A 15,862-nucleotide genomic window follows, 5' to 3' on the forward strand; every position below is an offset into this window, starting at 1 on the left:
TTTTTTTCTAAATCCGCCATAAAATAGAACATTTTGAGATCAGAATCATGAAGATTTATCCATTTTTCGATTTTTAATTGTTAAAAAACCAAGTCACTAAAGTAAGTAAAATAAACATTTTATAAATAATATTAATCATACAGATAGATTCCTACGATTAAATTTAATGTCGGATATTAATAAAAAAAAAAATAATAATCAATATACAACGATGTCTACTGTGTCATTTTAGCAAAATTTATGGACATATGTTCATACATAATATCGGGTGTAATAAATACATATTTATATCTATCCAAGAACGACCAGACACATTATTAGTGTTTACTAATAAGAACCAATGACAAATGATCTAAATTGACAGAAATAATATAATACTAAAATCCATGATAATATCAACTTGTCATATGTGTCGAGATAATTATTCCAAATATTCACGTAAATAATCATCTGACCTTTTTAAGTAACACATCGATGGAGCTTTAGCATTAATTAGAAATTTTTAAAATTAAATTTACAAATAAATTAAATAACAATTAAAATCATTTCGATTATTTTTCAAGTTAATTAAAATTTTTTTACAATATCGTTCACTGACTGCGAATTATGTCATACAAAAGTCACTCGAGAAAATAACTTTCGATAGTTCTTAATACCTAATGGCTGTTGTGCAAGACATTGTTTTTTTAATAATTTAAATAAAAGAATATTTGAAAGTAACAAAAGTAAAGAAATAGCGAGAATATCCGGTTCGGTAAGGTATTACATTTACGATGGTTGGGTAAGACAAGTAAGAAAAAGAAATGCAGTTGTAACTTGAGACGACACGATCCAGTAATGTCGCGACATGAAGTCGGTTGTAATTTCATATCAGTATTCACTAGCGATTTAATCATTTCAATTGGAATTCTTTTCCTAACTCGTGGAAGATAAATAAATTGAAACACTTGAATGGTAGATATGTGTATAAATTAATGCGTTAGACTATAACAACTTGAACACTTCGATAAATAATTTAGTTCTGAAGATGGCGATAGCTTAGCTCAAGAGTTCTACTGAGGATAGATTGCTTTAATTTAAGTGGAGTTAGACTTGAGAGTAGACTAGCCTGGGTCGTGCACGCGCACCAGCTACCTATCTCACACATAGGTAAGGTTATGGGGTCGAGCATTGAGGCCATGACTGGGCTTAATTTCACCCCAGCTTAACCCTAGATTAGTTTCTACACTTATGTATACAGGTAGATATACCTTAGTTAAAAGATACAACATAGACTTGACCAGTCTTGTTTTCTTTACAATGTGGTTATACCATCTGCTTTCTTATTCAATATTTCTTGCTTAAAATCATTACGTCACATGAATCTTTTATTCTGTTTAGCTCCCACGAGATTAAATCCATAAAAAATTTCTATTATTCTTTAACTGAAATGCTTATTCCAATAAAGTTATTTCAAATAGGATGGATAAAAAATTTAGTAAGCCTGAAAATCGTTAACAATTATTTGCAAAGTCAACTTGAGAATATATTTTAGAAAGCAAAATGGTTTTTTCATCTGCATAATATTCTAAAACAAAATTCTATTAATAATTAATTAATCATTGAGACTCATTAATTAAGCAATCATGTCGTTTCCATTTGGTATATTAAAAACATGAAGCCTTCAGCTTGCTTGTGATAATTAATAATTAATTACTGAGGATTATTGGCATTTACTTTTGAAGGATGAATCACGATAAAATAATGACACGTTTCTGCATCATTTCCGTTGCAAACGAGGCTCGTCCACAAATTGCATTTTTGGTACTCAGCCCAAGTTGGCCTAATGGTGGATGTACTTTAATACTGCTTTTAATCTGTGGCCTGGCCTATTGATAGAGCAAGGGAATAGGGATGAATCCCCTGTGACAGGACAAATTTGCGGGTTGCCGCTTGCGCGAGTTGACGCGAGATGATCCGCTTGCTGTCTCATCGATCTTTTGTGAGTGAGTGCATTAAAAAGTGGTGGCAGAGGATTGAACATACTGGAATAAAATATAAATAAAATTTAACTCAACCTTCTATCGATACTAAATAAAATATTCTATTTCAATTTTTTTTTTTTTTCAAATTCTATTCAATCTTTTTTAATCTTTTAAATTAGAAAAAAAATATTATATTTGTGAATTACATGTTTTAATTTATTGGAATTTTTAACTTGACAACTTAATAATTATTAGCTTTTTCCAGTTGCAATAAAAAACATTTTTTTTTATCAAATAAATGGTAGAAGAAAAAATTGAAAAAAGAAGTGATTTAAAAATACAGTTGTGACGTTAATTATTTTACTCTCTCGAGTTTCATGTAAACATTCATAAATCTCAATCGACTCTGCCACCCTTCGAGCGAATTAAAATGCTCGACGATAAAAATGTCACGCGGATTAAGTTATGTGATCAGAAAATTTCATTAATCGATAAGTAAAAATCTAATTGAAAATTAGGAAAAATGTTTCCTTTAAAAGAAAAAGAAAGAAAATGGTCGAAAGTCCATTCAACTTGGAGTATCTATTTTTGGTGAAAGAAAGAATTAAAATAGAAGATACCACAACTAAAAGGTATTTGATTTTCTCGCGAATTCAGTCTATTCTCCACTAGTCTTCTCTATCTTTTATTTCACTGACGATGCTTGGCTTTCGGGACACAAGACCGCTAATCCAGGCGCTATAATTGTCACAAGTAACGCTAGAGATTATCGGAACGGCTACGACGTCGACCTCATTCATTTCCCTTGTTCTGTCTTCCTAACGTCTACCGAGGATTAGGATTCTTAGTCTTATCTTCCGGAAACCCGATAGCGTGGATTTAGACTCTGTTTTATTTCTTTGCAAAAATGTAATAAGCACAATTGACGATTTTATTATCATTCCAATTAATATTGTTATTATCATTATCTCTAATAAAAAGAAAATAACAAAAACATTTTAATTCAGTATTTTCAATTTTTTCTTCTTTTTTATTCTTATTTTGTGGTATTTTATCCATGAATTGGCGATTCATTATATTGGTACCGGCATGAATTAACAGGAATATTTTGTTTACTATTAACAGAAAGTCGAGAACACATGCTAAACAATAGTATTGGGGTGAATGTTGCTCGAGCAGATAGATATAAAATAGACAATGACTAATGTATTATTTAAATTGAAGATGAGTGCATGCGTATGATCTTTTCCATTGATTTTTCATTTTTTTTAAATTTTTTATTGCGAAGTTAGTTGAGAATTTTTTCAATTAAAAACACGCTTGCGTTGGAGGAATGAAAGTTAGAATGAGAAGTGAGGGAGAAGAGGAAGAGAAGAGTATAGAAATGTCGGTGAGAGTTGAGTTTTAATTACTGTGGCATCGTTATGCATGGTTCGTTTTAGTATAAGACCAACCAACATAGGAAAATCCAACATAAAAATGTCTTTTCTCTCTTTATTTCTGTATGACAATAGAAATTGCGTAAGTTGTAAATTTATTTTAGTAAAATAAAGTTAACTTGACTGCTGACGTTATTTACTACCTCTGATACTTTACCAAGAATCTCAAATGATTTATCTCAAACATTTTTACTAAAATATTCAAACGGGTATCAATAAATAAAAATTATTCAATTTATTCCCATATTTTTACATGATTTCTTTTCTATTTTTTTTTAAATGATAATAAATTTCATAGTAATTAATAATTTTATTTTTTAAAATAGATCATTTAACAGATGACCTAATGGAGATTCATGTTTAGCTATTTTTAATTATTAATTTTTTACCGTAAACTTACCGAAATTTTTAACACATTAAGAAACTTCTTAGCGCTATTTTTTTATAAGAATTTATTATTATTTATTTATTAAAATCTGAAAATTGGAAATCGACAATCGTTATTATTCTTGGTTATAGCTCAGTAGTTCAGGTACAGTTGGAAAGCGCGCCAATTTTGAATGAGTCATCTACAAATACAATCATGAATCCCTTTTTCTTTATCATTGTCATCATTTTATTTTTTAATTATTCTATTAAACATATGATACACCAATATTATTGAAGTGTTCTTCAAGGAATTCGAAAAGATAAAAATTTTTATTTTAGGAATTTTAATTCAGTTGCTGATTTTACTTTTCAAAGCTTGACTGAACTACTTTAAAAATCAAATCTAAAAAAATCTTTTCATTGAATAAATATCAATAATTATAATTTTTTTACTTCAGATCATTTGTTCAAGCTGATAAAAATTTAACTTTCGTATTTCAGGTAATACAGAGCATAAAAAAAGAGGAGCATAAAGTAGATAAGGTCCGGGTATAGACAGACGTTTTTTTTTGTTTCTCGATAAATATGTCATTCCTTTTTTTATCAGTGATAATTTGATATTCTATCGTTACTGACAATCGATAACAGTTCGACAGAGATCGTATCATTTCCGCAGGACAAGCTTTTGTCAAGCATTTGTAAAATATGCATCGGTGTTTGTGCTCGACTCGACTGAACTGCATACCAGAGAATGCAGAGCGAATTCACTCGGCTACCATGTAAAGGTTGCAGATTGTATATGTATTCCATTCCTTTTCTCGCTTTTCATCCCTTTGTTCACAGTTTACGATATTAAATATACAATGAAATAACTGGCACTGTCGTATTTTGATGTTTTCATTTATTAATTTCAATTTTAAATAAGTTCATTGTTCCAAACAATCATTTGTACGGGTAACTTTTAGGTAGACAGTTCAAATAAATTGTTTACAACTGATAAGTTTGTATTAATATTACTACTTATCAATAAATGATTGGGAAAAAAAAGATTTGCAATTAATTCTTTGAGTATTTCACTCGACAAAAATAAAAAAAACTCTTACATATTTTCTTTTATTGTTTTATGTGCTGCAATGTGATTTCAAAACAGTTATTTTTGTTGTAACTTTTATTCCACAGAGAAGCATAAAGAAGAGGTGAATCCATTTCGTTTTATCCGCTGCATTTTTATTGAATTTTTCGAATGAAATTCGATTTTACAAAGTGTCACTGGATAGGAAAAATCACAAGATTTGAGATTTCGTAAAGTGTTGTAGAAATGGAGTGGCGTCAAGGCCAGATGAAGAGAAGAAAAGAGGAGAGAAAGACCGTATGCGTGGATTCGTTGCATATTTAAAATAGTGTTGCAGATGAAAGAGAAATATAGCAGATGTAGATAGCATGAGAAGGTTAGATGTTATGTACATGTGATGGTAGGCAAATAGAAGTAGCGATTCGTGGTTTCCTGAATAATTCTCTGGGAGTGGTTTGCTAAGCGATTTGCGTCACTACCATTGGCGGATGCGTAGCCCAGAAACGAGATATATATCGTTGGAGACAGAAGTAAAAGAGTAGAAGGGACAAGATAGAAACCAAAGTTGAAGTAGGAACTAGAGAACTAGAGAGGAAAATGAGAAAGAGGGAATGATATTTATATCGAAGGTAACAGAGTGCGCCTGTCACGCGGGAAATAAACGCTCGGGCATCCATTGACGCGATAAATGTCGCCGTCGGCCATTAACAACGCTCTCGTCTTGCTTCATAATCAATGGAAGCGATCCATTCCCCTTACTCACCCACCGCACCACCTAACCAGTCACTCACTTCTATTCTATCTCTCTTTGGTACGACAAATTAATTTTCTCTTCTTTATTCTTCCCACTTTCAATTATTCTCGCTATTTTCTATCACTTTCTCATCGTCTTTCATCTCCGGTCTATCTTCTTAACGATTTGTTTGGTTTTCTTTGACTTACTCTCTCATCAGATATTCACTAATTACATGTTCAGCAAATTTATCAGCTTAGACTCCTTTTTTTCCTGCTATTTTTATCACTTTAATGGAAAATAGTTTATCTTGGCCACGTAAACAACAACAAACTTCTAGAAAAAATTCTTCAATATTAAAACTATAGTAAGATTTTTGCTACTTTGCTTGATACATCAGATAGAGTACCATTTTTTCAACTGATTCAGCTTTGTTCGTAACAAATACTCTGCAAAAATATTGTTATAACTACCTGCAGACCTTCTAAACATGTTAATTAATCTCTCGATTCAAATGAATGTCATAGAACCTTCTTTAATTGGTGATCCTATTCAATTATTTTTCATGACTAGACCAGCATTGGTCATCATGTACAATGATAGTCTAGTTGTTGGACATGACACCATTCCAGGAATATTCTAAATAGCTGATCAAAGACTACTCATCTTAGTAATCTTCCTGATAGAAAGCAAGACTCCATCATTCCTAGCCTGACATTGGAGAAGTCTAGCTAAATTTAGCTTGATGTTGATCAAATGATTGACCAAATATTCAACATTTTTTCATCGTACATCAAAAATTTATGAGTAAGTCTTTGATGTGTTATACATCTTTTTACTTCAACAGTTTGCTAGAAAAAAAAATAATTAGGAGAAATATCCAAGCTAGGTTATGATGGTGTTTAGCATCGTAATAAGCTTCATAAATGTTCATTCTATAATTAACAAGATTTTTATGCATGTAATACAATTATAATTCAGCAAGTAAAATAAAAGATCAAAGATGATGATAAAAACACTTAAGTCGAGTAAAATAAACGTTCTCAAAGACAAACTTGTTGATGAGATAATAACCATGTGATTACATGTTTAATTCAGTGTGTTTAAGAGGCTTGTTCGAGATAACATGTGACAAATATTGCTCATAATCACACGCGTGCGCCTGGCATCTGGTAATTTTATTACCCAAGAGTTTTTACTACTTGAAAAGTAGAAAAAGAATATATAGACAGACAAAATTTGTTCTTTATTTTCCATTAAAAAGAATTTTTGCTTTGTTTTTTTTTCTATGCAATTTTTATTTTCTTTTTTTCTAGTAAAAGAAGCACCATCACTCTTTTAAACTTATTCGCTTTCTTTTCTCGTTAAATTTTCTTTTTATTTTTTTTCAACATAAAGTGTGCACGTGCAGCGCTTATGTGACTTTACTGCTGCGCTGGGATTCTTTCGTTAAAGATTACATCGTCAGAAAATAACGACGTAGGCCACGTTGTAAGAGCAATGAAGAATAAGAAGAAGAAAGGGAAGAAAAGACATGATGGAAGAACATAATAGCTTAAGTTTTGCGTCTTTCCAAGATGAATTCCTACGTTAAATGATGTCATACGTTGTTCTTCATCTTCACTCTTTGATTTTTTTTTCTGACTTATTCGAAAGTCAAACTCTCATGAGTTAATTTCCATATTGCTTCATGAAATTATTATGCAAATAAGCAGAAATTTTTTTTGCCAGGAAATTTATCTTTGTCCTTATTCTGTTGTTTTTTTATCAACAATATTTGAACAGATTTCCATAAAACCATGAAAGAATTTTTTTCTAGTTGTATTTTTTAAAAAGAAATCAAAATTATTAAGAAGAAATTATTTAAGAACTTGAAGAGATAGTTAAATTAAATTATGTTGAAACATGTATTGAAGTTCTTGTAAGTATTCTAGAAGGCTGAAGTCTACTTAATAGTCATGATTCTATAAATTAGAAACTTATACTGATCTTGAATCCTGCAAGCCGACTTTGGACCTACTTGAGTTTGTTTATCAAGTCAGCATATAAACAGAGCAAATTCGAGCACCATATTCAAGCTCGGTTGTAATCAGTACACAATATAGGTGGACTATTGTGCTTATGTTTAGTAAGTTTCTAGATGTCTTGATTACACGTTCAAGTATGCCATAGGCTTTTGCAAACACCCATGATTTATGAACAATAATTTTCAACTCAAAGGGACTTTTATTTTTAACTTCCAATTAAAAAAAAATTATTTTGTAATTTTGTCATTTCTTTACGTTTTGAGACATTTGAAAACATATTAGAAGGTTTAATAATATAAAAATTATGGATTTCAATGAATCGAGCACAAAGTGCATCCAGACTCATTTTCATTGATTGTAAATTATCTTTAGAATGAAGTTCATAATCGAAAGTATTTTTTCTGATCGTAAAAACACAATCAGGGTTAAAAAATAATATTTAAATATCCTTCTCCAAGAACTACATTGAATAAGAGCTTACTCGAGAAATGTTTCTTCCATTAATTATATCTTAGAACTTTCTTACTAATTTTCCCAACTTGGTAAAACTTAACGAAAATTTTCGCAGAATTAATGAGAAATTTTCAAAAGGGAATTTTCGATAAAACAAATATTGAATACTTAAAAATGATGAAACATAAATATAGGATTGAAGAGTGAGTTGAAGACTTGGGTGGAAGTATGTATATATCAAAGTAGAAGGAGTCAAATGATTTTGTTAAAGGATGAGGGTAACTGCTGAGTCCTTTGTATAAGGCACAGTAGCACCTAGAGCAATGAATATGCTTGGAGGACCCTACGGAATTCCTCACATTGTTTGATCGGTGTACAAGGTCAACATACTGATGGGGTTACGTCAAGCTCAAAACGACGTTTGCCTATCGCTCGTTCGATTACCATTGCCTCAGGATATACCTTATGCTTGCCTTTAGTTATTCCCTTGTTTTATATTTCATTCTCTAACTCTTTCTCTCTCCCTCTCTTATTCTCCTCTCTGTCCACTCCTTTGGTTTTTTACTCTCTTGCTGTGTTTTACCATTGTGCTCAATAAATTACTGGTTTTTCTTTCGTAACCTCGACATACCTGTAAAATTCCAGAGCACGAATATATTTCTCTCGCTAAAAGATGAAGGTGATATCACTACATCTTCGCTCATACCAGTACGAAGAAATAAAAATCCACGAGAAAATTAACATTAAGTTAATGAAAATAATTTTAATTGAATTATGTTGATAAAAATGAGAAAATTAAGATGCAAAAATGAGTACATTATTTAAATCAGGGAAAGCTCAACAGCTAAATTATTTTTGATTAATATATAAATGTAATTACAATTTGTTTCGATTAAACAATGAGTAATTGTGATAGTTTATTTGCGTACATCAGGAGGTCTTATAATATTTTAGAGTACTCAAAAGTTGGATGCCATACGTCCATATTGGCTTGATGATAACTTTGTAAATCAAGAGTTTGTTTTCTAATGATAGCTTTGAGCGCCTGCCTATCAACCAGTAGAGTTTTTCAAATCTAAGGTCTAGCTCATTAAAAAACAAAGAATGGTGATATTTCTTTATCCATCATCTTGTTGATGTCTTGAAAGATGAAGTTATAAGTAGCTGATTCTTGCTGCTGTCTTCTAAGCAATATTCTTATTCGGGACTATGCAAATCCTAAATGTCCATTTTAGTAAAAAATAGATCAAGCATCAAGTCGACGTCATTAAGTAAAACTAAAGCGAATGCGGAAGACAATCGTGCGAGATTTTGCAAATGTGAATTGCCATTGAGCGACGCAGCTGTCAAGTTATCTCAATGAGTGTCTAGAGTGGCATGGTCAGGTGTTTAGTACCGTTCGTAAGTTCACCAGAGAAGAGAGTATATATTTATAAACTTAAGAATGGTCGTTGGTTTAACGAGAATTAGTCGGTTACTTGAGGAAGTTCAGTGAAGCTACATGCCTCGACGGACTTACGACCACGCCGAGTGTTAATCCCAACCAGGTGCCCGATTATTTTTTTTTTTGTTTCAGTTCCATCCTTTCATCTTACTCTCGGTCAAACAGTAAAAATAACAATAAAAGTAATTTAAGAGCTGAATCAATCGATTTGTTAGTTCGTATCTTTTTTTACGAAGGAAATTAATAGTGTTAATTAACTATCGATCATCACAAATTACTCGGTAATATTGTGTAGTATCTAGAATTATTTATTTAATTATATCATTACTAGTATTAGTGAGTTAAGAAGGTATTTCGAAGTTAAATTTTATTAATTTGCTTGGATAAATTTTTGGGAGTTAGGGAGGTTTGAAACTACGTTCAAGAAATTATGTTTAATTTAAATAAAATTCTTTAATGGTTGATATGGCATAAATAAATTCTTCTTTAGTGCACAATTTTTTTAAGAATAAAAAAAGGTAAATTTATAATAAAATATACGAATGTAAACAATAATGTAATTTAATGAACATAATTTAATTTTTATTTTTAACCATATGTTGTTGTTAAATTAACTAATTTTTTTTTTCATTCAACAATTTCTTTTATTATATTTTTAAAATAAAATATATTCTTTTCCACATGGGTTTTAGTTCAATTGACTGAATTTAGTTGAAAATACTTATTTTCTTTTTTCATAAATTACTATAATTTTTTATCTTAAAAAAAAAAACACTTTATTACAAAAATTCCTCCAAATAAGAATTGATTTAATAAAATAGATCGATTTGTTGACTTGAGAGTTTATGAAATGAGAAAGCAGGGGAACAGAAGAAAAAGAAAACAGAAATAAAAATTGCAGAGTCGCTAAATCTCGAGTACCAACACTGAGTTTTGTCGTTTAAGGAGAGACAGAAAGTAAAATGAGACAGAACGAGCAAGAGAGAAAGAGAAGAGAGTTAAATGGGAAGGGGACTAGAGCTTTTTACACAAGGGTGTCGGTGCTTGGTGGCGTTGCCTCTGGCAGCTATGTAATTCTGTCCGGTAATAAAACTCAGACTCGCGGGTAATACCAGGCTAAATTATCTTCAACGAGATGCGGGAGACCACTGTGTGCACTCTTACTCAAGAGCCTAAGCACTTGTGTGTCTATCCCTTTCTCTGCTTTCGTATTTGCACTCTGCGATGGTTATTTCAGTATGTTCACTTCATTTTAATTGATACTATCAAAATACTCTTTACATTAAGTTCGTTTATTCCATGAAATTGTACATTCTGTTGTTCTTAATCCATATACTTATCTCAGATAAGTTTTCAATTTAAGGTATGCTTTTTTTTCTTTGATAATTGGTATTTATTAAAAGGTTTGAAAAAAAAACTATATGAATCTTTCAATAAAGTCTATTTCATTATTTAATAATCTCTAAATTTTATTTTCTTTAATTAAATTTTCAATTATTTTAATAAATAAATTTTAATATCAAACTAAAATAAAAAAGATAACAGCAAAAATTGATAATGAGTCTGGGTGCACTCTATGCCCTGCTTATGAACTTCTCATTTATTGGAATCCGTAATTGTCATTTTTTAGTTATTATTGTTTACAACAAATTGCCATTGTTATAAAAAATATACAATTGTTTAATCACATTCAATTATTTATAACAATATTTTGTTATTATTTATCGAATACAGTCGTAATAATGATCATTTAATAAATTAAAACCATTTTTAATTGTTTGTAACAAACTGTAAATTTTTATAAACACTATATAATTGTTTTGATTCATGTAAGGTCATTGATAATCATACTTTATTAATTTTGACCTTAATTTTTTTTTAATAACGTTAAAAATTAAAGAAGAGATAATAATGTTTCTGTAATAATATTGAAGCAGCTGCCATCATGTCTTGACCAGTTCAATTCCAGAATGAATTTTAATCACCTGATCAATCTTTTGTCACATTGATTTTTTAGTCTCTAAGTGAAATAGAGGAATTGAGTGTCTCTATTAATCCCATTGAAATTGACTGATTTCCTTTCTCAATTTCATCGTTACCATGAGCTATCGAAGACCGTCGAGCTACTACTAGTGAGCTTCAGTGCTGCAGGAGATGAAGTCTATGTGTATGCTGAAGCTAGATATGAAAATTGAGGCGAGATTCAATTGGATCAAACTTGCCGTCGATTTCCCTATAAATTGAGAAACGAACGAACGATTATCTGCGGATTAGAGAGACTGATTCTTAATTATAGTGTGAACTCGATCGAATGTATCTTTTTTTTTTACCTAAGAAATTAATTCTACAATGTGTGCATAGTTAATTAAATTCAATACAAATACCTTCAGTTCAAATTTACTTCAATTTCAATTGGAAATATCATAACGTTGAAGTAAAACAAAATAATTTGCAGCTTTCGATTTTGTAACTTTGATTTTCAATATTGAAAATAAACTACGATGTTTTTAAAAATTTTTTGAATGTATTTTTTATCAATTAAATAATTCAAAAGATTTTTAAAAACAATTACATTCATATGTAACAAATTATAAAAAAATAAAAAGAGCAATGAAGAGGAGTGATTTTTTTGCTTTTATTGAATTTACTTTTGTTGAACCTTTACAAAAAATTATATATTAACAATTTTTTTATCAATAAAAACTTTAAAAAAAAAGAAGAATTAGATTAATTCTGAGCATAAATATTTATCAAAATATTTGTTCAGTAGTCAAACTTTCAGGTGTGACACAAATAGGAAGTATACTCGTACTTGAACAAATCTTTGTGTTTGAACAATTCTTTTTATTTAGTTTCTTTGCATTTATGAAAAAGTATGGGGGTAAAGAGACAAGTATATAAATAAAAGGTAAGCGTGGCATTTGGTACCACGTAGTGGTAAACCGACGATAAAAGGGAATAAGGTCTAAAACGACAAGCGAAAAACAGAACCTAATCCCAAAAAAATACGTGACTAGAATTGCGTACTGTCTTTCGTTCTACCTTGACTTCTATGAGCCTTTCTTTCTTTTATATATATATATATATTTTTGTTCTTTTTACTTTCCTTGTTCTAATGCTTTTCTGCTATACTTCAACTTGTTTTTCTTTTACTTCCTCGCTACTTTGGTGATTTCCTCGTCGTTATTAATCACACGACATGATTTCAAATTCTTTTGCTCGTAACGTTCCTATTTCAGACTTACACGACGCAAAAGGAAAAAGTCACGCGATTTTGCAGATGTTGGATTACAGTGAAAATACCAAAATGGTTGATACTTTGCCAGTAAGATTGAATTTTTATCTTCATTTTTAGGATGATGTGTCGATTGAGATATATTTCTTGGTAAAAGGATGAAAACGGGTTATTCGGTAGAAGTGAGAAAACATGGTAGCAATGAAGAGTGAAGAGTTGGCGCGAGACCAATCTATATCAAGATCCTAACATTCATACGTCACTTGCTTGATACGTTAACTCGTCCTGCGGTTTATTTTACACGTCAGCCATCACTTCTGTTTCTAGATAAAAAAAAACCAAATTACATGTCACTATTACTCCCGGAACTTTGTATTCATCTTGACTTGAATTACTAAAATTATCCAACTTTCGTGCATTTATATGAAAATGTTTATCATCTTTCTAACTACGTAATATTAAAAATGACATAAAAAAAATGTTTCAAAGTTATTGAATTTTTGTGTAGAGTTAATTCGATCGTCAGATTATTTTCGATAAATATTTAAATTAATTCATGAATGAAAGTGAGAAACTGCGCTGACTAGATCATCTGCTAAGGATCATTCGGTTTTTAATTTACTTCAACTTGTGTCAAAGAAATCAGATCTAAATGGTTATTATAATATTGTTCATTTTTGATGAGATGTACATCAGATATTAGCTACAAATAAATTAAACATTTGTTACATCTTGAATAATTTTTTCTTTTTTACATATAAATTAATTAAAAAATTTTTTTCAATTGACATTTAGTTACTACTTTCTTAAAAGCAAGTAAATAAAAAATATTAGTATTTATTTAAATATTGATTCAAGTTATTTAAAAAAATAAGGTCTTATTGAAAAATTTTTTCTTCCAATTTTTGTTTACTGCATCGTATATTCAGCGTTGACAAAACACCATTTTTTACTGAGGGAAAGAAAGTTGGTTGTTTTGTTGCTTAGGGCAAAATAAATTCAATATTCCAATCCGTAAGAAAATACACTCCGGAGAAAGAGGAAAAAGGAAAGGGGAAGAAAAGTATAAAAAACAGTTTGCCTCAGGATAAATTTTACGAGATCGCACGTTCTTCTCCATCGACTTTGAGATCAACCGCGAGTCATTTGTCTCTCTTGGTTTCTCCCTCTCAGTATGCCTTGAAGTTTGCGAGAAAGAAATCGATCAGTCGTTAAAGCCAGTTTCTTCGAGGTCACGAAGTAGCATCAGGTATATTCTGTCTTCATTCTCCTTGAATGAAATATATCACCCTTAGTGAGATACTGCTCTTGTCTTTTATACCTCATAATTAAGTCATTCCGGCATGGCACCTAGGGTATAAGAAGCCAAGTATCAGGCTCTTTAAACTACTTCCAATGCAATTTATGCGCGGCTTGTAAAAGCAAAGCCGTATTTTATTCCTTACAATCATGTAGAGGATAACGACCTTATAGAAAAATAAAACAAGTATGGGAAAAAAATTAACTCTGTTCTTCGTATTAAATACTCTAGTTTTTTTCACGAATATTTGTTTCGATTTTATGCTGCTACCATCAATTAACATAAAAAAAAAATGCTTTCACATCCAATTATTTTTTATATTCTATCACTAAAAAATGCCCTACATTTTATTGTCAAATAAAATTTTTACTGGTAGAATTTCTTGAATTTATTCTAAATAGAAAAAAAGAGAGACAGTAGTTCAGTAGGGAAGAATCGATAAAAACGAGAAAAGAAAGTTTTTATTAAAAAGCTAATGCATCTAATAATATTAACAAACAAATATTCAACAGATTAAGTGAGCCGAGAGTTTTGTCAATAAACAAGGAAAAAAAGATGAAATAAAAATTCGATAAAAGTTTACTTTAAGAGTAACTTGAAGGAAAAATAAAACTTAAATCGATTCAAGCACTTTAGTAGCGTTTAAAATACCGGAGAAATTTATTATTAAAAACAAGAACTACTACCATCCTCTCTTTCAAAACTATCTTAATTCTCGTTAACTGCTTTATATCTCTTTCTCTCGACCGACGTGCTTTCAGTGGCTCTTCTGTGTTATACGTTGAAGAATTTCTCATCTAAATTTTCTCTTATCAGCTCAGTTAATCATTCAAAAATTCTTTTATTCTGCAAACAAAAGATCAGGTTACTTATGATTTATTATTGTCTCTCTAAATTTACTTCTCTCGAAATTGTCTGTTTTGAAGTTTTTTCTTTTATAATTAAAAGAATTAAGAAATAATCGTAACTATAAATAAACGAACAAAACGTACACTTTGTTTTTGCGTGAGAGCATTATGACCTCGTAAAGGGAACTTATTAAATTTTATATAAGTTTTATGCAGCCACCCCCGACTTATTTTTTCTCAGTCGTCCCTTCTTGTAACATCCAGCCGATCTGAGTGCCGAGATAGCACCAGCAAGCGATTCTACGCGAGGAGTTTTTAAGTGAACTCGAGATTAAAACGTCCTACCAGTTTTTCTCATATACTCTAGATTTTGCGGTGGTATTATAATGTACATTTAAGGGTAACGAAAAATAAATTGTGTAACAATGAAAAATAAAACAATTTATTTTTTTTAACTGAGGTAAACTTTTTGGATTTCGTGTTTTAAATTTTTCAGATTATTTCTATTTTCAAATGACATTTCAATTAGTGGTTTTTAAGACATGACACTTGAAAAAAAATAATTCTATTTAATAGATGTATAATAATGTGAGCAAGAATAATAATAATAAATTTCTATCACATGCAGAAAAAAGAAATTTAATAATATTCTATATTTTTTGGTGAAATAAATAAACAAAAAATGGTGTCCATTGGTTATTTTTTTTTTAATTTAAACAAAAAATATCCTTTATAAAATTTTTCAAAATATCAATGTTTTTAAATTATGAACAATATTAAATAACATCAATTTACTAAAAAAACTAATTATTTATTAGAAACAAAATAGTTCGAATATGAAAAATAATCGATTTGATTCCGATGTAATAAAAATATTTGATTTTGCTGTTTCTGCAACAAAACAAGTCATATTATAGTTTCGGAATAGCCTTGTTCCGGACAAAAAAATTCTGTCCTCATCATAGAATAGCCCTTTTC

At 30.0% G+C, this 15,862-nt stretch overlaps 1 long non-coding RNA gene across 1 annotated transcript in view; it reads left to right on the plus strand.

The window, feature by feature from the left end:
- LOC118065246 (uncharacterized) overlaps positions 1-15,862 on the plus strand; it is a 142,789-nt gene that overhangs the window by 97,923 nt on the left and 29,004 nt on the right. The gene's annotated exons all lie outside the window — the stretch shown is intronic.

Source organism: Chelonus insularis, unplaced genomic scaffold (genome assembly GCF_013357705.1).
Source record: "Chelonus insularis isolate UGA/USDA-ARS -01 unplaced genomic scaffold, ASM1335770v1 contig_279_pilon, whole genome shotgun sequence".
NCBI classification, from domain to species: Eukaryota; Metazoa; Arthropoda; class Insecta; order Hymenoptera; family Braconidae; genus Chelonus; species Chelonus insularis.